This window comes from Cimex lectularius, unplaced genomic scaffold (assembly GCF_000648675.2).
Source record: "Cimex lectularius strain Harlan isolate CLEC.00 unplaced genomic scaffold, Clec_2.1 scaffold220, whole genome shotgun sequence".
NCBI lineage: Eukaryota > Metazoa > Arthropoda > Insecta > Hemiptera > Cimicidae > Cimex > Cimex lectularius.
In genome coordinates, this window is record NW_019392830.1 from 568,125 (window position 1) to 593,216 (window position 25,092).

Genomic DNA, 25,092 nt, shown 5'->3' on the forward strand with positions numbered 1-25,092 from the left:
ACGCCTTTAACATTTTTCTTGCGATACATTTGACGTTCAGTCACTAGGAATCGATGATCAATCGCACAGTGGTTGTAAAGTTCATAGTTATAAGCAGGGAAAGGCAAGTCACTTATAACTTGTATCTCTCAGATGTCGTGCATGATTATTATTGTGTCGAATCCTTGGTGCGTTGATTCTCTATAAAGATTTTATTGACTTGTTCTTAATGATGTTGCTTATCCTAGGCGAGCGCCGTTAATTAAATCTTTTCTATTAAAAATCCTGCTGATTACCTCACCAACATTTTTTATTTAGGCCTATTCTATGTTTTATTCTAGTAGATCATGGCGAGTTATTTTTCTTTAAATTAAAAATTTTACAAATGGGACAGGATTCATAAAAACAAAACACCTTTAATTTTTTATAGTTATGATGTCTATAGTTTGGGATGTAAGCAGGGAGAGGCAAGATTCATTTCTATCAGAAGCGTATAAAACACCTTTTACATTTTTGTTTAACAAACTTGTCAAAAAACGGATAAATATAAACCTTTCCACTTTGAGATTGACAACTATACTTTTTGATTATTCGGATAATATTATTATTTATCATTTCAAATGATCTTTTTTCTTCAATTCCTCACGATTTTTAAAAAATTAAACCATCGTTATTTAATAACAACATATAATTTTTATGGGAGTTTAAGGACATTAGGAAACTTTACAATCAGGAGAGTCCCCTGAGTAATTAGTTTTGATATTAATTCCTTCCATGTAATTTGATCATTCACGAAATGTTTCTCTACAATAATACTGTATTGTCAAAATTGTTTAATTACGAATCATGCAATTCAACTGGACTAACCTAGAGTGAATTTGGAATGCAATGTTATTAGCGTATAGGTTAATGCAGCTACCTCGTGTACGCGTGTATTATAGATATGCACATTTCGATTACTCAAGCGGAAATTGTGTATTAAAACAAATCCGAAATGTCTGAAAGACACTTTTGAAATTATAAATGGATATGTTTCTATGGGGAAAAAATAATTTTCCTCGGCGTGTAGTATACAAAATGCATAAAACAAATGTTATGCGATTAGTTACCAAATTTGAAAAGAAGAATATGAGCGATGTCTTTAGTTCTACAGATTGACGGTTCAGAAGTTATTATCAGCGTTTCTGCCCGGTTTGTTGAAGTTCAGATATAATTTTATGCATCGTCAGCTGTTAGTTACTCGTTGCCTCATAAAATGATGACCTGTTCCTTTTATAAGTCATGTTTTTAGATCTTAATCGTATTTTTTGTCTCTAGCCGGACTTACCAGTTTATTTGTTCCCTGGTTTCTGTTTTATTTGTATATACACCACTGTACGTAAAATATGTATTTTTTTAAACGATCGCCATGAAATTGATCCGTTAAAAAGAACTTCAACGTTGAGTCATATCATTCTCGAGCAAGGAGGTAAAAGGAGGTAAAGAAAACAAGTGTTTTAAATTTTGGTCCTTTGATCCTGCAGGATCCTCTGTATGTCGAGTCGGAATGCCCCTGAAGTTGACGTCAAATTCATCTGAAACTCTTTACAAGTAAAACAAAGTCCTCTGTCGTCCTTAAAAAAAAAAATTGAAAAATAAATAACAAAACAAACTGAAAATCCTGAACAAATTTAACGAGGATGCTAATTAGAAATAATTAGGGTGGAGTTTTTCATACATATTTTTGACAGAGTGAAATTGTAGGATAAACCAATTAGACCAAGGTTATAATCAAACCCATTATATTTAGTGGTCTAGTGACCAAGATACGTCTTTCAATTAATTAGTCTTTTTATGGAAGGTGTTGGTCAAAATGAAAAAGTTAGCGTCACGAACGAGATTCGAACCCACGATCTTCGGCTAAATACGCCGCTGCTGTACCATTTGAGCTATCATGACTTCGATCCACGCGGACACCAACTTCCCATCTGAACCTCACCTTTTGAATTTTCCCTCCTTTTTGCCATTTTTCAAATATTGTGTAATCTATTCGATTCTCGGCGACAAATGAAATGGCCACGGAGAGCTTCAGTGAAGATATACTTCATTTTAATTATTAAATCCATTACAGTTCATGGTCCGATTGACCAATTGACTTTTTTCAATTAATTAATCTTTATGTAAGGCATTGGTCCAGATAAAAAAAATGAGTGGGTGAGGTGAGGTGGGAAGTTGGTGTCCGAGTGAATCGAAGTGACGATAGCTCAAGTGGTAGACCAACGTCGTATTTAGCCGAAGGTCGTGGGTTCGAGTCCCACTTTTGACATTGACTTTTTTTTATCTCGACACAATACCTTTTTATATATACCTTATATCGTATTTCAACTGCGAGGTTATTTGAACCCTCAGGGCGCCAGTGTTTAGGAAAAAAAAGCCCATTTGTAAGTATGTCGGGTTGGAATGCAGGGCCGCTGGATTCGAACCCGGGACCTTTACCTTACAGTGATAAACGCCGGCCACCGACACCCCCTTGAAAAAAGTTAATTGGTCAATCCGACCACGAACTCTAATGGATTAAGGAAAATGTGTCTTTGTGGGTGAATGCTCGATTTTTGTCAGACTATCGCCTTCTGCATCTGAGTGTTTCTCCAGTCCTTAAACGAAATAAGGAATTGTAAAGCCCTTGCATACTACGCTCGTGTTGCCTGGCATGTAGGTATAGGTAGCGCAATTTATACAAGTAAATAAAATACAAAGTAATCTGGGGTATTTTGTGTTAATTTTCACAATACCATACATATTAATTGGCTAGCTCTAAATTGTGACCATTATTTGCGATCATCGTTTAGTCCGATTTAAAGAATGTTTATGCAGGTCAGACGTTTAATCATATGAGAAAGATGTGATTTTCATGAAAATTTCACTTGTCGTGAACTTCGGTCATCAGAGGGAGCACGTTCTCGATATTAATCAGCTCCATTCCTTCGGTGATCACGTCTACCGCCAGTAATATACGAAAATCGCATAATTTACCAAGGGAATTAAGCCTCTCCGGATGACATATTATAACCGGGACTTACAACATCGAGCTTGATTTAATGGCGTCTGTTTGGCCGAGGGGGGGGGTCGGGTAACAACATTCGCCGACTATCGCTCTGGGTGAAAAATCGATGGAGATGAAGAAAAACGCTGACCCGGGTGTCATCAGGTCGACGCGCTCACTTGACGTATCATCGTAAATTGCGGGGTTAAAGTCAACTCCCTCGTACGATACTCCAACCAACGGCATGCGAAATAAAACAGAATGATGAAAGCATATAAACATAAAACGGCTTTAAAGAAAGTCGTCGGGACGGAAGATGACATTAAATTACTTCAATTTGTTGAGAATCTTTTTTGTCAGAACATAGACATTTTTTAGACTAATTTGTCTTTTTTTTGGTTTTTGGTAAAACAATTCCATGAGTTTTCTTAAAGTAAACTCATTCATTACTTACTTAAACATTTATTTGGCGTTTCGGGAGTTTACACCCATCAATCAATATATATATATATATNGATTGCATATTAATTATTTAATATTGCAAGGATATTAATATTTTACAATTTAAAAAAAAAGTAAAAATAACTGTGAAAATTAAAAAAATTAATTAAAAATACGTAAATAAAAAATCCAAGTTTAAATTTTGGCGCAAAATCCTAAAATAATATTTAAAAAACTTCCTTAATGTAACATAAAAATTATAAAAACAACATGAAATAACATTATTTAAAAAATGCATATTATAAAACTAGTATAAATACACCAAAAAATTATATTCCTAAAAAACAAGTTTAACATAACTCGATTAGGTTTCGTAGTCCGATTGACCAAATAAATTCTTTTTAATTAGTTAATCTTTAAGTAAGGTATTGGTTGAGATAAAAAAGTCAGCGTCGTATTTAGCCGAAGGTCGTGGGTTCGAATCCCGCTCGTGCACAGACTTTTTTATCTTCACTACTTCACCAAAGCTCTCCGTCGCCATTTCATTTGTCGCCGAGAATCGATTCCTGATTACACGATATTTGAAAAATGGCAAAAAGGAGGGAAAATTCAAAAGTGAGGTTGAGATGGGAAGTTAGTGCCCGAGTGGATCGAAGTCACGATAGCTCAAGTGATAGAGCACCGGCGTATCTAGCCGAAGGTCGTGGGTTCGAATCCCGCTTGTACACTGACTTTTTTATCTCAACCAATGCCTTACTTAAAGTTTAACATAACTGTACTTTTAAACAAAACTTATATATAATAAACTTAAATTGCAGACACAAAATGGTCACATATCTTTTAAAAAACTATGTATAATGAAAAAATATAAGGTAAGCTTTATAATAAAATGAAAAAAAAAAAATGGATGGGACATTTACAGGAAACCTTTTAATAGTTAGATCCTTATAAACTGCACGCAATGGTACAGATGTTTCCTCCTAAACAAATTAGAATTAACGAAATCAAATAAAACTTTTGAGCAGTCTTTTTATATTTAATTCTTATTTTTCTCATTTATAGAGCCATAAAATCTTACTGCTGTAAACATACATTTCAACGTAAAGTTTTGCGCTGTCCAAAGGTTGTATAAACGTTCAATTTGGATATAATTCAGAGGAGTTATGGATTGAAAGATTAAAGATAAGCTTACCTTATCTAAGAGGTCGAACACTACTAGTAATCTACTTTGAGGGCAGCCTCTCAGTTGTATTGTTTTTCCAATTTTTCTCGATGTCGACCGGGCTTTTTCTATCGGCTCTGGCACCTTGGATTGCTTTAAACTTAAAGACATCCTACCCTCTAAACACTCTTAATCTTACCTCATCCTTAAATCTTGGGTGACAGGTGTGTTTAGATTATGTGTTCGGTTCTTATACCCCTCAATTTATGCGGGAGTCGCTCAGGGTAGCATCTTCGTCCCGCTACTGTACTCAACTTCCCATCCTGACATCACTATTCTAACATACTTTAAATTAATTAATCTTTATGTAAGGTGTTGGTTGAAATGAAAAAGTCAGGGTCACGAGTAAGATTCGAATCCACGACGTTCGGCTAGATACGTCGCTGCTCTACCACTTGAGATATCGTAACTTCGATCCATTCGAATCTCGCTCATGACGCTAACTTTTTCATTTCAACCAATATCTTACATAAAGATGAATTAATGGAAAGAAGTTATTTGGTCAATCGGACCACGAAATATAGTCTAACACATGTTGACAATGCCATTCCATCCTCTAATTGCGACCATATCATAGCTCACCGAACCCTTCAGACACTTATATTCCATTGAAAAATGGTTCAAAAATGGCAAATCAAATAAATACCACAAAGTCTCAAACATTCACCCTCCGTCCAGCTTCAATCTTTCATAATTTTACAACCTCACCCTCTTTCCATCCATAAAGCTCAACCATCATGAGCTCTATAGAACTGAACCGATGATACCATTTACTTAAAAGACAACTAGACAACAGATTTAAATTCTCCTATGACAACAAAATCCTGATACAAAAACTTCCACATAGCCTCCAAATCTCACTCTAATCCTCTTCATGTATAAACATATTACGCAGGGTGGGCGACCAAGACCCGAGGGGTTAAATGCCTGGGTAGACTCGTACTCCATCCCCAAAAGATCCGGGACTTGGTCGGCTCACGTGTCCTGCATAAATCTCTTGGATTTGTTCACAAACCCCAAGATTTTGGACCATTTTATCTCGGGGAGGGATTTGGTGATGTCCGCTCCTTCAATGATTTCAAACCTGGACCTAGCGTACTTATCACACTCTGTGAGGTAGTGGCCTTGCCGTTTCTGCTTTTATTTCGCACGGTAAAAGGGATCTGGCAGATTACCATTACGGAGAAGCGTCTTCTCAATGGGCAGAGGCCCGTCAGAATGACTTGAATGACAGAATGACAGCCTCATGTACAACACCTTTCCTCCCGATCTCTTCCCAACAATCCTGCTCTACGTGTTAATAGAGAATGGCCTTGATTAAGAGATAATTTCCGATTTAGAAATGCTATCATTGGGTAGCCAGTCGATGTCTTTTCGTTCCTTTTCTTTTGTACTATGTCGTTATTATTGCAACTTGTTGCGTTTCGCGCAGATTTTTGCTCGGTTACATTAAAAAAAAAAAAAAAAAATTGCAATTCTACTTTTTTCTTAAAACTATTTAAATAAGGTGTGAATCCATGATATAGTCGAGCTTTAATCGATTCATATGAGATGTTGTCAAATGCTTCTTTTATATCGTTGAAGCCACACAGGGCGGTTTTTTATTGTATACTGAGTTTTCTATTTTATGTTTGATTTGATGTTTAATCCACTTTAGAAAACTCGTATAATCCAATTAATGGGCAAAATATAATGAGTTTTGTGTGGTGATTAGGGACCGTTAATCGATAATTATTCAGAAATCGTGAGATTAGTTTGATGTAGGTTTCAGAAAAACATTTTCTTTATCGTGCCAACGTTTCGATCTTTATTGAGATCATCTTCAGGGCCTGGGATTTACAAACATTGTTTACTTTTTTTGGGGGGTTTACGTTGGCATATTACCCATGAAGTTTTCTATTTTCATTTTACTGTCGAGCGTGATCTGCCGACCAGAGCCAGGTCCCCGGCCGCGCGCCCGCACCACTCATTCAGCTCCATCATCTTCTCACCTTCTAAATTTTCATGGTTGAAGGTAATCAAAAAGAAACGTTTATCGACTTTAGAAATCCATAGATTATGTTGCTTATTAGGACAGATTCTAAGTTTATTGGTTTGGAAATGTTTGGGACTTTGCTCAGATTTTTTAGCAGTTTGTCTCTTTCATTTTCATATTCTGGACATTCAAAAATTATGTGGGAAGGATTTGAAGGACAATCGCAAGTGGGACAGTTCGGAGACGATGCTAAACCGATTCTCTTCTTGTAGCTACCCCATAGGCCATGATTTGTCTTCAGTCTAAAAATATTAGAATAGACCTCCTTTGACATTCCTTCTGGGCTATCGCCTGCCGAAAACCATGGTTTTTTCTTGAGCTCAGGGAACAGTGACCTGTAATAATTGCCAACATTTGATGCGTTGTATTTTTCTTGCCAGATTTCTACAAAACTTTTCCAAAAAGTTTTTCCCGTCTTCTTTAGGAATTTTAATGACAAGGGTTGGACCTGAGTTGCAGCCTCCTTTGCAAGCGCGTCCACCGTTTCATTTTGCCATAAGCCTACATGCCCTTTCACCCAACACAATGCCACCCTTTTTCCCATGATTTTTGTCTCAAGCATTTTCCTACAATGTTTACATTTACATTGTTTACATTTAACAAATACATTTAGGATGTGGAGAAGTGAATTTATACAATGCAAAATATATTTTTTATATTCAATCAAAGTTTTCTACTCACTCAAAATGTTTGTCTTCTGTGTAATTGTGCCATTCTTGCGCGAGTGCCAGTGAGATTTTGCTGTTTTATGTCTATATAGGTTGGATTTTGAAGGAGTGGCGAAGGAAGTCGGTATAGAAAAGACATTTTTGTATAAGGCGTCGGCTTCTTTGAGGTGAAAAGAGCCGACGAAGGGAAACAATGTGTTGGTAATGGTTCGGCCAGATTATCCTTTCAGGATTATATAGAAAGAGATAAATAGGAAAAGGAAAGCTAAATTGTTGAAAAATTAGACTATGTGAAAAATATTTGATGTGTGGAATGTAATGTAATGATATATGTATGTTATTTACATTGAATTTGATTAATGATATTGGCGTAGCTGCGACTGTGTTTACATGTACCTGTTCTGTAAATGATGCTGTGTTTATCTCTGTTGATATAAACCATTTCTAAGAAATTACGTTTAGGTTTGTTTTGTTCTGTAATTAATGCTGTGTTTATCTCTGTTGATATAAACCATTTCTAAGAAATTACGTTTATGTTTGTTTTGTTCTGTATGTAAATCCAAAAATATTACATACAGCATTGTATAAATTCACTTTTCCACATCCTAAATGTATTTGTTAAATGTAAACAATGTTTGTAAATCCCAGGCCCTCAAGATGATCTCAATAAAGATCGAAACGTTGGCACGATAAAGAAAATGTTTTTCTGAAACCTACATCACACCAGACCGCATCTCACGATTTCTGAATAATTAAATAATGAGTTTTGTAGATAGAAGAGGCATTTTACATTGTATTAGGGCTTTTACCTTTACATTTATATTTAGATTGCTTTAATTTGCTGATAGCCGACATTCCTGTAGGGTCCTTAGCAAACAACTGCCTTTCTACTGTCCTCGCCTCAATCATTACAATAAACCGGCCCATTTTATTTTACTGTTCTTTAACTATTTTCATCATTATTCTCCTCTCTTAAAAAAAAACAACCAATACAATATGGAATTAATGCAGTTGGGGGCTCTGTTTAACAAGTTTAACTCAACTTCAACTACAACAGAATTTTGAATATTGCATAATGAGGTCTGGTGGTACTCCATGGACGAGAAACTTTCCACTCTCGAGAGATAATTTAAATACTCTTGATATGCTCTTCAGACCACTTAAAGAATAATTAACATTGTTTATAAATAAGCGAGACGTAATAATTGATGAATTCGTAACTTTTCGGGTCAGATTAATTAAAGTTTAACAAAGCTTAGACCAATACTAGTCGGATCCTGCGTAATCTAATTTAAGACTCTTAGACCAAACAAAACAAAGTACATTGAAATATTATCCTTTAGCATGTCAAATTTTTAATATTTTAATTTTTTAATGGATTTTTGTATTCCATTTAGCCAGTGGCTGGTGCTGGTTGATTTATAGTAGGGAAGGAGAGCGTAATATTCCTGGGGCGACGGTGGGAATCGAACCCACGACCGCGGGGTCTACGAGTCGAGAGTCTGACAAGCTTCCGCGGTCCCCAAATTATTTATTAATAGGCAAATTTCATCTCTTATTTAGGATAGATTTACCTTTAGGGTGAAAAAAAAATTGAAAATTAAAAGTGGTTAAGAAACAAAGTTAGTTTAAATTTTGAGTTAAATTTATTGGATCTATGTAAAATATGAGTTTTCAAGGCATATTGCCAATCTTCCTCCATCGGGGATTGTTTGGCTAAGGGATTACGAATTGCAAATTTATCGGCTGAGTGGAAATAAATCAGCTAAAAACGTAAAGGTAATAATAATTTATCATTTATATTTTGATTTATTGAGAATTAAATGGCCATACCTGGTGCTTTAGCAAACGAGACGCCATGTTTTAAATGAGAATCCAAAGGACAACGTTTTTAATTTGTGTATTGTTAACTTGTCGGGCTTAAAATAAAATATGATGATGAGCCGATGATCATCCTTGGAAGATAAATAAGTATAGGAAGATTATAAAAACTTCGGTCACGACAAAAAACCAATGGGCTGTTTCGATGTAATTCTTCGTCAAGATTCAGGACAGGGTTGCAACAGATAAATTCGGAAGGATTGGATATATAAATATATATATCCATACATGTAGATATGAAACTAAAAAGTGAAACCTCAGGTGGGCAGGGTCGACAATTTTTTTGGTGTTTCTACATCGATCTGACAGGTCTCCTATGCCGAGAAAAAAATGTTTTAAGTAATTAAATACAGTTTTCCCCGTTTGTACATGACCTCATTAAAACCCAGCATAAAAAATTTCATCTATCACTGAGCATGAATAAAACAATGAAATAAAAACATGAAACACAATAAAAAAATGAATCTAATACGACTTTTAATTGAAAAAATTTAATGGTCTTGCCATTGGTGTAATCAAATTTGCAGTAGGATTAGTATTTTATGAGAAACTAGATAGTTTTATGGGAAAAAGTGAAAGGTCGAAGTAACACGAAAAGTAAAATATCTCCTTTTGTATTTATTAAGTTTTATTACATGCATTGATTCAGTTCTTCAGTGACAATACTCCTTTACACTGACATCTCGTCATTATTCACTCACTGAGGAGGTTTCGGAGACACTTTCTCTTCAATCGTTTTGGAGGATTTTCTGGTAGGGTTGAAAGTGATAACTGTCGCATGCTCAGTGATAGATAAAATTTTTTATGCCATGTTTTAATGAGGTCATGTACAAACAGGATGTGTAGGTTGTTATGAATAGTATAATTTGAAACATAAAAAATACCATTTATAATTTTGGGATACATCATAATTTATAATGGTCCGAATTACGTGTAAGAATCGCCGTGTCACCAGTGAATGTACTTCAAATTTTAATATGTGTACAAATATCTACAGTGTATATTGAAAATAGAAATGGGCCAAGTATGCTTCCCCGAGGAACACCCGCTCTATTGCGAACATAAGGTGAAATTCAGTTCTCTGACGGACACGGAAATATCTCAATACCATTGAAAATCAGTCAAAATCATTCTATGAGACCCATTTGACATATAGAATAACCTCCTGAAATACTGACCGTCTGTTCAAGGGATACCCAGTATATTAAATATTAAAACGATTTCTAGCTTTCCCCCTATTGCAAAACTCCTTTTTTCACAGTCCTAGTACTCGAAGCCGGTTTTAATACCAACTAAACTTCCGGCCGTACTCCTCCACGACGATCTGGCGAACTTGCCCAAATCGTGCACTCCGCCATACCTCTATAAGGCTAAGTTCCTTGAACTTAGAAATAGATACGCCGGTTTTTGACGGGTCCAAGACCGACGATGGTGTGGCGTGTGCTGTGTATAGCGAGGGAGTGGCCACCTTCTTGTCGTTACCCTCTCATTGCAACGTATACCGGACAGAGCTGTATGCGATTTGGCACGCTCTCGAGGAGCTGCGGACCGAGGAGGGCTCAGCCTTCCTCGAATGTACCGACTCTCTGGGCTATACGCTACAGGTTCTCTGTGGACACTCTCGTCGTGCTCTTGTTAGAGAAATACGCGGAGGTGGAGCCTCTCGGAGAAACGATGGCTGTTGTCTGGATTCCCGGACACATCGGCCTGGAGGGTAACGAACGTGCGGACGAGGCGGCGAAAGCCGGGACGTCCTACCCTCCGGATCGGACCATCGCGACCAGGCCCACTGACGCTAAGCACGCAGTGAAAAGCACGTTAAAAAAAAGATGGCAGCCTCAGTGGCGCGGGGTCGTCGGAGAGTCTCTTGCGAGTCAAGAGCACGACGGTAGATGGCCCTCAGAAAACCTAAGCAGGAGTCGAGGGATCGTCCTCACCCGACTGAGGATTGGCCACACGCGGTTGACACACGGGCTCCTGCCCTTGGGACAAAGCCCGCACAGGTGCCCCTTATGCAGAGGTTGCTCGATGTGTCCCACATAATAAAGGCGTGTCATGCCTTAGCTCCATACAGAGAGCGTGTAGGCATGCTGCCGGATTTAAGAATGGTTCTCGGACGGTAGCAAGTTTCAGGGTTCTCTGTTCCGTTTTTTGGGGAAATTGGGAATTTTTTATTGTATATAGTGTGTAGAGATTAGTGACCGTTAATCTATAGTTATTCAGATATCGTGAGATGCGGTCGGGAGTGATGTAGGTTTCAGAAAAACATTTTTTTTATCGTGCCAACGTTTCGATCTTTTATGAAGATGATCTCAATAAAAGATCGAAACGTTGGCACGATAAAGAAAATGTTTTTCTGAAACCTACATCACTCCCGACCGCATCTCACGATATCTGAATAACTATTGTATATAGTCTTCAAAATATGTGTTTTGTGTTTCGGTGTTTTGTATGAATGAGTGTATTTATTAAAGTGAATGGGGAGGGGCTGATGGTGGAATAGCATCCCCATCGTTCCTCGACCTGTGTACGTGCCCTGGGTCGATGGGGAATATTTATAAAAGCACTCCATCGACCCCAATTAAATTAGTTTGTTATCGTATGCAGGTCGCTGTATAAATAATGAGTATCTACCAAATAGAATGAATTCAATGAATATAGGCATTTGAAAAATGGCAAAAAGGAGGAAAAATTCAAAACGTGGGTTTGAGATGGGAAGTTAGTGCCCGAGCGGATCGAAGTCACAATAGCTCAAGTGGTAGAGTAGCGGCGTATCAAGCTGAAGGTCGTGGGTTCGAATCCCGCTCGTGACACTGACTTTTTTATCTCAAGTAAAAAAACCTTAATTAATTGAATGTATATAGGTATGAATCGATTTATTTGTGTGAATGCGTATTGAAAGTGTGTTGTAATATTTTCCATCCGCTCGGGGCTGAAATGACCCAACTGTCGGATGCCCCTAAAAAAAAGAAAAAAAATACCAACCAAACAGGCGTCAAAAGTTCTCCCCTATCCCAAAAGGGTTATTACTCATAAATTTTAAATTGCAAACAGTTCTACATTTTTGATGTAATCTCATATTTAATTTTGTTGCACTTGTAACTTTAAATTATTTTTCACAGAGTACAAGTCTTGGTTCATCAAAGGAAATTGAGTGTTTCCTAATTATCTTAACTCCTGATAGAATTTTTCATATAAAAGTTGTATCTAAATGAACACTGTTTCCTGGCATTTTCTTCTCCAGGATTTTAATTGAATATTGGTAAGATTTCTCGTTTCCTATTTATTTTTCAACAGACGTTCAAAACCAGCGTACTTTACAGAATAAATTGGCGAAAAAAAGAATACATAGGATTAAGGGTCTCACTTTTTTTTTCTTATAAAAGCCACCCCCGAGCGATATAGCTGTTTATTCCCTTTTCGACGATTGTAGAGAAAGCAAAAATAAATTGGGAAGGGGATTAGGTTGTCGCTTGGGGAAAAGTGGATGGGAATTGCTTCTATGGATTACAGACAGCATTATATTGTTCCGACATCAGAACGGTGTAATATAAGTTTATCTCGTGCGAAGGTATCCGTTTCTCGCTTAAAGCTTCCTTTTTTCGGCTTCATTAGGCGTAATAGCTGCTTTGAATGTAATACCCTTTCCTTTGCCGAACTGGAACGCAATCTCTGAACCTTCTTACATCTCGTTTTATATAATTCTTCGATATCTGGATTAATGTTTATCCACTTTCTTGCATTTCAGTAATTGTAATTTAAGCAGGCAATAACCTAAAATACACAGACGTATCGCATAATGTTATTAATTAAAAAAAAAAACTCTCCTGTGATGAAATAAAAATCTATTCAATAGTAAATGGTCAAGTAAATAATGGGCTTTTACAAAGGACTTGGAAGGATTCTCTTCTTGAGCTTCGACAATAAACCCCTATTAAATATTTTCAAGTGGAAATGTTTTCCTTTTGTTAAAAACTAAAGCCTTAACAGTTGGGCTGTGATTTATATGCAATAAAAACAGACAAATATGCACATACATATATAAATATATTTGGTAAAAAATGCAAATTAAAACTGAAAATATGTGAAAATTACCATGAGAAAATAAGGAAACTTCAAATTAAAGCACATAATTGTATTGAAAAGAAAAACAGTGGCAAGAGGAACATCGCATTGCTAATATTAAAAAAGAAAAACGCATTAAAAAAACCGTTAAATTGAAAAAATCCGTCGTCCCATCCATCGAGACCCAGATCGGTTCATTTTCGATGAAGTCTCTGATTTTGTAGATTATTGACTGTATAAAAGATCCAGGTGAGATTTCCTGAGGGTTCTTTCGTGGAGAATGGCTTTCCCTGTGTATTCTCAAAAAACTTTTGAATTCAGGATGGATTAGTTTATGGATGGGTATGTCAGCTCTAACAGCACGACATAAATCGGTATCGAAACCGGACTTTTCAGACCCAGTCCTTGTGTCACCGAGGTTTGTTGAAACTTAAACTTCCTACCTTTGTGTTCCTTGTGTTTTGCTGCCTTTATGTGCTGTGTTACCAAAAAACGTGAAACTGTTGATACAGGTTTATCACAACACAGTACAAAACGTCCGCATCGCCCTTAAAAGTCTCACTGGAAAACTCACGCACATGCTTTTGAACAAGATCTTTCGTCTTTGCGATGACTTTCGACATTTTAGGAATAGTCAGTTCACAACACACAAATAACGTTTCGCGATGGAAAACGCATGAGAGACTGGGTAAAGCTGAAAAGTATGATGGTAGGGAAAGAAGAGAACCGAGGTTGTAATATTTCCATGAATCCAATTAAACTATTCCAAGAGAACATTTACAGTGGTACAAACACTATTCCTTTGTCCATTTATTCCAAGAGATGGCCAAAGGTGGCCAAAAGTTCGCGGAAAGCGGGCAGCAGCAACTGAACAAACACAAACTCGTTCATTATGTGGAAACGGAAGAGTGGGTTGGTAGACGTAGCTCTTTATCAGAGATTTTTTTGCCTCCTCAGAAACATTAAAATTTGTCGCGCCAAATACCGATATGCCGGATATGTACAAAAATATGCAATCACAACCAACTTATGCAAAAATATGCATTTATGGCAATATATGCACAAATATGAAAAATAAATATTGCTTAAATTGATTCCAAATACTTCAAAACATATACAATTTGTTAAAACTGGATGTTTTAGTTAACCGGGAAAAAATATGCAAATGTATATATTTCAACAGCCCTACTTATCAGCCTTCATATTTTTTGGGCGGCTGAGAAATGGAGAAAGTTTCGACTATTACTGACCTCGGGGTAGTTTTCGATAATAAATGTTCCTTTACTCATATTGCATCCGTTATTTCTAGGCCTAACAAAAATTTGTGTTTTTATGAGAAATGTTAAGGACTTTAGGAATATTTGTGCCATTAAATGCCGGTACTTTGGTCTTGTGGGAGGTATTATCCATTCTTGAAGTTCCTTGAATTTAAAATGGCTCTGCAATGGGTCGAGTTCGAGTATGAACAGAGGTTGGATATATGTGGTCTCTTTCCATTGAAATTTCGATCCATCGGGTTTTGTGGAACCTACTGAATGGTCTGTACCATCACCCACAGTTACCTGAAAGCATTAACTTCTCGGTTACTTTGCGAGCTCGGAGAAATGATCAACCATTTTATCATTATTTTCACCGGACAGGGTAATAGTCTCTTTATTTATTTAAAAATGTGTCGAAAAAATGCAAGTCCAATAAGGTAAGTTGATGAGAAAATATAAACGAATTCTTTAAAGACAAGTTCGTAGGATTGAATGTTAATGGTCCGTTCATCCTCACTACTTTGTATCTAATTTTTATTTTTATTTAATCTCACTAGGTGTATCTAATTTTTTTACTGTATTTTTGTGATTACTGTCGATATCTGGATGATATATGTCTCAGGTTCTTGCAGTGTTTATTTTGTTAAACAAGAGATTATTATCAAGACATGGTAGGCTATATTTCGCATACCAATTGACCAGAAGAACGTTTGCCATATTTATGCTTGTTTACTAATTTTCATCTAAGCATAAAACTAAAACTCATCTTATTTCATATATTAACAACTCCACGGTTCATATCTTCTCTATTGATAGGTTTAAAAATTCTAAGTTCTCCGTGGTTGAAAACCTTTATTTTATTTAGTAAATTATATGGAGGTTTCGGGCTCCTGGCTCATCATCAACAACTAAACATAGAGAAATCTCATGGTATAATTCTCAATCTGAAGGCACACCCATCAGTAATTTCCAATTTTTTTAAATAAAAGTATTTATACATGGACTATGCGAATGATACATATATAAAGAATCTCATTACCATGTGGTATACCATTAATGGACTAAAATAACATATATGTTTCAATTACAGTTTTAAAACCATTTTGACGAAATTCCCTTCAACAAATAAAGGGGGGTCGAAAAATAATATATATGTATCATTCGCATAGTCCATGTATAAATACTTTTATTTAAAAAAATGGGAAATTACTGATGGGTGTGCCTTCAGATTGGGAATTATACCATGATATTTCTCTATGTTGAGTTACTGATGATGGGCCAGGAGTCCGAAACTCCATCTAATTTACTAAATTGAATAAAGGTTTTCAACCACGGAGAACTTGGAATTTTTCAACCTATCATTAGAAAACTAAAACTGCTCGTTTATTTTATTATACTGACTAACTTCGATGTAATAAATGTTTACAAATAATTAATTAATCTTTTTATGTAAGGTTTTAGTTGAAATGAAAAAGTTAGTGACACGAGCGTGATTCGAACCCACGATCTTCGGTTCAATACGCCGCTGCTCTTACCACTTGAGCTATCGTGACTTCGACCCACTCGGACACCAACTCCACATCTCAACGTACAACCTTTCGAATTTTCCCTCCTTTTTGCCATTTTTCATTTCAACCAAAACCTTACATTTACAGATTAATTAATTGAAAGAAGTAATTTGGTCAATAGACCACTAAATATAATGGATTTAGAAATATGTTCAAATGTGAAAGAGAAAAATATGAGATTTCCTCCAGCAGTTTGTTTCCGATGATTTTGTTCTCTGTTTGTTTCTTGGTCAGACGCGTTATGGCTTCTCGCTATCTTCAGTGGTATCTTATCTCAAAAATTCATTTGTGATATTTGCCCTTAATGTATACGGAGTGATGAGCCTGTTTGGTTGTTTGCTAGATGGTTTGTGACGGATATTAGTGGGATGAAGTATGTTTTGTTACAAACCATCAGCGAGGGTGGTGAAAAGCCGGAGGCCGACCGTCAAAAATAGCAAGGACACGCAAACAAATTGATCGTAAAGGACAAAACTATAAGACTTTATAAATAATGTTTACAATTTTATGTTTATGCAGGATGGAGAGCCGTTTCGGGCCGGAAAGGTATTTTGGCCAACCTCCTGCATGGCTGAAAGTGTACAGCAGACACCATCCGAGATACGATCGGATGATAAAATGGGATGTTTTCTCGCTACCTCAGCTCATCGTTTACGACCACCACTTGTCCAGGATGTTCGAAGCGAGGATCTGCGAGACTGCAGCCTGCTATGCGAGTTACAGGCGGGAATTGGAAAAGGCCTTGGAAAAATCAAAAAAATTCAGAACTGATAAAACATAAAAATCTTACTAATGACTTAGATTATACAATCATTGTACTAAAATTTCAAAATTATTCAATGATTATCGATAAAATATATTTCGATAAACATAAACCACCTGTTGATTTTTCATCATACAACCCAGCCAACTGCAAAACCATTATTAATAACATGTTCATCGATGCCCATTAACATTTCACATTATTATAAATGATAATTATTCATATTACTCAATTGTAGATCAAATACTAAAATTCAATTATCAATAGGTGACAGTAAATAGCAAAAATATTGTCATATTTAATAATTGAAAATCTAACAATAGGTTCACCTTTTGATGATCAATTTTAACGGATCAACAAGAGTTGAAAGCGATTTAAATAAGTTTTCATTCACACGTTTCAAATAAAACTTTATCGAATTTTGTTAAGTACATTTTGGATTGTTCTTCTTTATACACGGTTCTATGTTATTTTTGTGGTCAGGGTTTTTAAAAATGGAACAACCATTTTAAACTGAATTACAAGAACAAAAATCTCGGGAAAAGCTGTAAAAATCTACAATTAATTTCAATTAATTAATCTGTTTTTGTAAAGTTTTGATTGAAATGAAAAAGTTGGTGCTACGAGCGGGATTCGAACCCACCACACCGCTGCTCGACCACTTGAACTATCGTGACTTCGATCCACTCGGAGCAGCGGCGTATTTAGCCGAAGGTCGTGGGTTCGAACCCGCTCGTGACACTAACTTTTTCATTTCAACCAAAACCTTACATAGAAATGTGTGGTGATTAGTGACCGTTAATCGATAATTATTCAGAAATCGTGAGATGCGGCCTGGTGTGATAAGTTTCAGAACAACATTTTCTTTATCGTGCCAATGTTTCGATCTTTATTGAGATCATCTTCAGGGCTCAAAGTGTTTGTCTTCTGTGTAATTGTGCCATTCTTGCGTGTCGTGTTGAGAGTGCCCAGGGCAAAATCTTCCGTCCTTCTTTATGCACATTACTTTCATTATTTTCCTTTTGATGTGAGGAGCTGCGCGAATGGCCCTTGGAATGTTTTCAAATTTGTTTCTATATCAACTCTTTGAGTAATTTGACGAGCAGTAAAGTTGGAAGCTGCAATTAAAATTGCCCGTATGTCGTGTTGTTAAGGCAGGCGGTCTTCCAGATTTCTTTATACCGGAAGGCACTCTCAACGCGACACGCAAGAATGGCACCATTACACAGAAGACAAACACTTTGAGCCCTGAAGATGATCTCAATAAAGATCGAAACGTTGGCACGATAAAGAGTTTTTCTGAAACCTACATACACCAGACCGCATCTCACGATTTCTGACTAACTTACATAGAAAGATTAATTAATTGAAAGAAGTAATTTATGTTAATTTTGTTCTTCAAATAAGCAATAGTAAGCCTGGAAAGTTCTATTTTTTTACGATATGCATTTCCACTCGCTTATTTATTTATATTTACTAAGTCATCTCGTTATTAGGCCGCATGGTTCATAAATCTTATGACTAACTTTTGTGACAAAGAAGACATGCTAATCCGAGGCACAAGGCAACGTCCTTAATTTAGTATGTTAAATATACATTTAAGATAACATTGAAAAATACAATCTTTATTATGTAAGTTAATGATTTTAAAGGCGTTAATACTTATGATAAAATTGTAATAATTTCAGCATCACACATCAAGTCCACTTGAGGCCAGTCTGGTTTTCAACTATTTTGTAAACGAAAAATAAAATAACACGAGTTCAGTGTTAACTTTGAACAAGAAACAGTCATCCGAGTGTTTACACATTTCAAGTTATGATTCAACTTGATGAAACTTTAGTTGTTCATTGAAAACGCGCTTTTATGCAAATTTTGTCTGTAAAAAATTCAATGGTTTTTAGTTGGTTCGTATAGATTCTAAACTCCCGAGTCAATTTGTGCAAGTAGACTCGTAAGTTCCAAAATACTTGTTCAACACATCAGAGTCAATCTCAAGAAAACACAAAAAAATCAAAAGTATATTTAAACCAAATATCTACCCTCCCGAATCAAGCATAAACACGTAAACCTCAACAAAGTAAAGGATGAGGCCAAAATCATGTATTGGGCAAGTTTTTTCCATCATGGATGAACAATGCTGTCTTGATTTGTTTAGTGTAAGAATGAACACGTATGACAGGAGATATTTTTCTTACTTTTACGGATCATATACCTCAATATAATGTAATACCCGAAGATAAGCAAAAAACGCCGCCCAAAAATGTATTGGACTTGTATGTTTTCATCACAGATAAAAATACTATCCCGTATAACAATAAGAAAAGCAATAACCAACACCAAAAAAAAGAAAATAAATAAATAAAAAATGAAAATACAGTTCTGTATTGCTTGATTCAAAAATACACGCGTAAACCTCAAGATAAACAACAAACGACGCCTCTAACAATTTATATGGCACATGTTTGTAAAAAATTATGGAGGAATAATAATAATAANGATATAGCTAACCTAAGATAGAAGGTTTGGATGTTAGGGCGTGAAATGACCTTAGCCGTTAAAACGCCCTTAAAAATTAATAATAATAATAATAATAATAATAATAATAGTAATTACTGATTATCCCTAATAAGCATAAAATATATTGGACGTGTTTTCTCCAGAATCGATGCGATGTAAATAAAATGTTACATAACTTGCAACATAATGCGATCCTTTATTTATTTCAGTTCAAGAACAAAACGTATCATAGATCTGTAAATAACTATTTGCATATTAAAACACTGGATTTTTGTACTTAATAATAATAAAGTTTAACAAGTCAGTTTCACGAGCGGGAATCGAACACACGATCTTTAGCAAGATACGCCGCTGCTCTACCACTTGAGCTATCGTGACCTCGATCCACTCGGACACTAACTTCCCATCTCAACCCCACTTTTTTGAATTTTCCCTCCTTTTTGCCATTTTTCGATTTTCCATTTTTCGTATCTAGCCGAAGATCGTGGGTTCGAATCCAGCTCGTGACACTGACTTTTTTATCTCAACTAAAAACGTTCATTAATTAAAAGATATTAATTGGTTAAGCGGACCAAGAAAACTAGTGAATTTAATAAAGTTTAACACTGCATTAAAATCAAATTACTAAAGCATTTTAATTCTCCCTTAAAGAAAAACAATAACATCATACAAAAAAAAATTAGACATTTATGTTTGCATCATGGATGAAAATAATGTTCTGTATTGCTTGGTTCAAAAATAAACACGTAAACCTCAAGATAAACAACAATCGACGCCTATAAAAATTTATTGGACATGTTTAAAAAAAATTATGAATGAACAATAATAATATTAACAAATGATCATCCCTAATAAGTGACAAATATATATACTCCAGAATCGATTCGTGTAAATAAAATGTTTCAAAACTTGCAACATAATGCGATCCTTTATTTATTTCCGTTGAACAACAAAACGTTTCATTCAGCTGTAAATAACTGATTTTATTAAAAAATGGACTTTTGTACTTAATAAGAATAAAGTTTAACACTGTAATAAAATCAAATTATTAACGGCACTTTAATTTTCCCTTAAAATGTAACATCAGCAACTTTCTGAGTTTTCTGGCTGGCGAGTGAAAGAGAAGCCTTCGTACTTTGCGGCCGAAGCTTTTGTGAATGTATAATCCTTTGTAATTGTCTTCTAATCCTGGCGAATGAGAAACGGAATCCCACGTTTTTCAAGACTAAAGAAAATTTCATCCTGTTAATTAAATTTGCACGACAGACTCGTGTTGTTACAATGATACAAGCTTGATATTATAGAACACGTTCAACACCGCTTACCTTTCGCCAAATTAAAAATGGAACCTAAGCACTGCGAAATCGCTCAGAGAAAAGTTGAAACACGTCTGGCTGAGGATTAATTTTTCCATGTGGTCTGATGGGTGATAAATGTTTAAATTGGTCGATTACCAATCGTTTTTGGTCTGCCTATTTTCGGCTTCTTGTCATCTTCTGCGGTGTGATTCTTGACAGTTTACCCGTAAAACAATTAGTTCGTGAGATTTGGCGTTAAGCTATGCTGGTGTAGTTTTTTTGTTTGATCTCGTCAGGGATTCTGAATTGATCAAGATTGGTTGTTTTTCTTTTCGTTCTTTTTCATCCACTCGCAGACCGACAAACACCACTTTAACATCTGAATTCCATCAGCGTTTTTCAAAAGTGAATATTTTCCAGGAGGAGGGAGAATATAATTTTCCAATTTTTATAGCTTTGGAGACGTGCTTAGCTTTCGAAATTCATATTCATTTCTTCCGTAATAATCTCTGGTAAATTACATCCCGCTGAAGCGGGTGGAAGAGTAAATCTCGGGCTTTGTGCTTCTAATGAGCCAAAATGGAATATTCCACTTTATCTCCAGAAAGACATAAAGCGGTAATCCAAGAAGTGCCCGGCCTAAGTGAAACGTATTTCGTTCCGGCACTGTTGGCTTGTTAATTCAAAATAATAGCTGCTTGTGTCTGTTGAAATTAAGCACATCCCCATTTGTTTTCCGTTTCTTCAAAGCATAGCCGCCTTTCTCGAGACAGGAATTGTCTTGATTCTCAGAATAAAATCACTCTTAACGAACCCTTTATTCACGGCCGCTTCTCCCCTCTTTAAAAACCCCGTTTGCTAAAATTTGAATCAATTCCTGTAAGGGACGACCGTCACAGACACCTAAACCGGCGAGGGTAAACATTTTCTGAGTCCTGTCGGATGAACGTTACGAAGGGTTTGGTTTAGCGGATTACAAACATCTCCACGTGGTTTGCATAACTCGCAGAAGCGGATTCCCGCCCGCTGCCCATCGACTTTATTAGATGCCATAACTTGTTAATGAATTTTATTGCCCAACCCCGCATAACTTTAACAAGAAAACGCAACAAATTCTCGGGGAAACATAAAATTCTAGCAGTCAACACGTGGGATAAACTGCTTTCAACAAGTATGAATTTCGTTATAAGCCCAAATGTTACAGCGTACAAAAGAAAAAATGCGATCATGAATATAAAAATAGAATTGCAAAATTGTAGGAAATATCACCATAAATAAACGTATGTTAGTAAAAATTAAAAATATAAAAAATATATTAATTGTTATTTGGAAATTGTGAGATCCGGTCTGGTGTGACGTAGGTTTTAAAAAAACATTTTCTTTATCGTACCAACGTTTCTATATATTGTGAGATCATCTTCAGGGCTTAAAGTGTTTGTATACAAAAAACAAACGCAAACACTTTGAGCCCTGAAGATGATCTCAATAAAGATCGAAACGTTGGCACGATGAAGTAAATGTTTTTTCTAAAACCTACGTCACAGCAGACCGCATGATCTCCAAATAATCATTAACTAACGGTCACTAAACACCACACATATATTAATTCTTAACAATTTATTTTATTATTTTTTATATATTTTTTATGGAGGCAATGGAGTCATATCAAACATCCAACTCTGAGGCCCGATGGAGTACTCGAAATTTGGCCATCGTCCCTCTCATTTATTCATACAAACAAACAAATATATACAAGCATACACAGTGTAGAGCTACACAGTAGTTATAGAGGGTGTTCTACTTTTGTTACAAATTTTGCCAGTAGATTCTACATCCAAAACGGAACAAAAAAGTCCTAATTAACTAAGCTCCGAATCTCAACAGTTTCGGAGTTCACATTTTCTAATTTTTGAAGATTTCACGACCTTGCTTCAAATAAACAATGATAGCTCTAAAACGAAAAGGTTTTTGGACAAATTCGTCGATACCATTGAAAACTAGGTTAAATTCCCATTAAGATGTAATCAATATAAACTTGTAAATCTTCATTAAATAAGCGTTTTAGTAGGGAGAACTTTAAATTTTTTTTTCAAAGTTGAAAAAGTTACTAAGGTGATGCTAAACTATTATTTACAAACCTAGAGACCAGCAAATTTCAACGGTGCAATTGCTTTTTTAATTACTTTTTCAAACATGAAGAAATTGATGAAGCAAAAGAAAAAACCGTGGTTGAAGGATTGGTAAGGTGGAAAATAAAAAAAAACTTAATAAATTTTGAATAATTTACACCACTAAAAAGGCTATTAAATGCAGTAAGTTTTCTCAAATGTGCTGGTCTCTAGGTTTGGAAATAGTAGTTTAGAATCACCATAATAAGTTTTTCAACTTTGAAAAAAAAATTAAAGTCTCGCTACTAAAACGCTTATTTCACTAACGAATTTGTCCAAAACCTTTTAGTTTTGGAGTTATCGTTGTTTACTTGAAGCAAGTTCGTGAAATCTTAAAAAAAGCATAAAAAGTGAAATGACTCCGAAACTGTTAAGATTCGGACCATAGTTCATTAGAACTTTTTGGTTTTGGATATAGAATCTACTGGCAAAGTTTGTAACACGAGTAGCCGAACACCTTGTATATAATATGTACAATATTTCCAAATATGGAACACCCCCATTTCCCTTAAAAATCGGACCTTGGGACCCAACAACCCACTTGGCCATTCTCATGGTCAAATACACATATGTCTATATATATAATCTTTAAATTACAGGCTTCGCAGCACTTTTATTTTGTACTTAAAAAAAAGTAAATTTATACAACTTTTAACAATTTCACTAAATTAAAGGGATAGGGATAAAAGAGGCGGCCACAAGGTCTACTGCACTTCGACCTGAATTGATCTATTGTTCTCCCCTGTTTTTTATAACTCACTGGTCAGCCTCAGGTTATTAACCAGCCTCCATAGCTTTGCCAGCGCTCCTTGGTGTAGGATCTTGCTTGTGGTTTTTCTTGTCATAGTTGCAAGAACCTACACTTACATAGACCTTCACAGAAACATAAATGTGTTCTGCAGTCTCCTCCTCTTCCTGGCAGTATCTGCACAGTGTTTTTCTGTACTCCTATCCAGTGCATGTGCTTTCTTAAGTGGCAGTGCCCTTTCAGGAGTCCAACCAGAATCCCAGTTCGGTTGCGGTTGCCTTCCAGTAATTCTTTTGTAAGTTTTGCGGATGGTCCTATGAATCTCTTCGCGTTTGTACTGTTCCACCAGGTTTTGGACTCATTAAAGATCCATTTTAAGATGTATCCTCTTTTGTGGCAGGCTGTAGGTAAGTTTCTGGGCCAAGAGAGTCCATGTTGGCTCCCTTTTTGGCCAACGTGTCAACCTTTTCGTTGCCTCATGCCCCGAATGTCCAGGGTCGCCTGCCAGGGTCAGGTCGTTAGTGTCTCTGACTTCCGTCATGGCCTCAATGCAGTTCAAAACACTCTTTGCATTCGCCTCGCAAGAGGGGGACCTGAGTGTCAGAGAAAATCTTCCGGGAATGTATTCTTAGCCTTTTTATTTCTTTGGCGCGTTGTTCAATCGCTATGATTTCAGACGGGAAAACTGTAGCACACTTACCTAGGTTTACCGTCAGTTCATCCCGAAGACCCCAGCTCCCGTACCCTTGTCCGGTTCTAAATAACAGACCGTTGATGTTTTATAATATACACTGGATTTGAGAATTCATTGGATATGTGGTCCTTGATTTAATTACAACACTGTATTATAAACATACCAATCTTTCCGTTCTATATTTGGCCATACTAGAGACTGTACGTAATTATCAATAAAAATAACAATGTAAGAAACATTGACAGTCAAAGGTTTAAAACACTTTTCTAAAACTTTTAAATGTGAATAGTGTTGTATTTAATTCAAGGAACACACACCCAACAAATTCTCAAATCCAGAGTGTATCATAGTTGGTCGATAATACAACTTCCATAAATCACCCGACCCTCAACCTAACTCACTAGTCCAACCCCTTTCATCCTGAACCAATCCGTGCAATCCATTAAGACGACTAAAGGACAACAGTGTTTAAAGAAAGAGAGGGAGGGAGGACGAGGTAGGTAGATAGAAAGAGAGAGTGAGAGTGAGAATAAGAGGGAGAGAGAGAAAGAAAGAGATTAACATCCAAGTACACATACAATCATAAAAATTTAAAATTTATTTATAGAAAGATCAGGTTACGACTCACATTTTTTTACTGTAATTTGAATAAAATTCAGTTAATCAAGATCAAAATGCGGCGTTCATCCCATTATTACTTTAGAAGAGTTGTGTATCGTTCGTTTTAGGATGCTGGAAATTCCGTGAGTCTGGGGGCAGTA

General features: G+C 36.0%; 1 long non-coding RNA gene across 1 annotated transcript in view; it reads left to right on the top strand.

The window, feature by feature from the left end:
• LOC106664458 overlaps positions 1–17,015 on the top strand; it is a 31,351-nt gene extending 14,336 nt beyond the window's left edge. The window contains exon 2 of the long non-coding RNA XR_001340182.2: positions 16,660–17,015. This is a non-coding gene — a long non-coding RNA (uncharacterized LOC106664458). The remainder of the gene's footprint in view (positions 1–16,659) is intronic.
• The last annotated feature ends 8,077 nt before the right edge of the window (positions 17,016–25,092 follow it).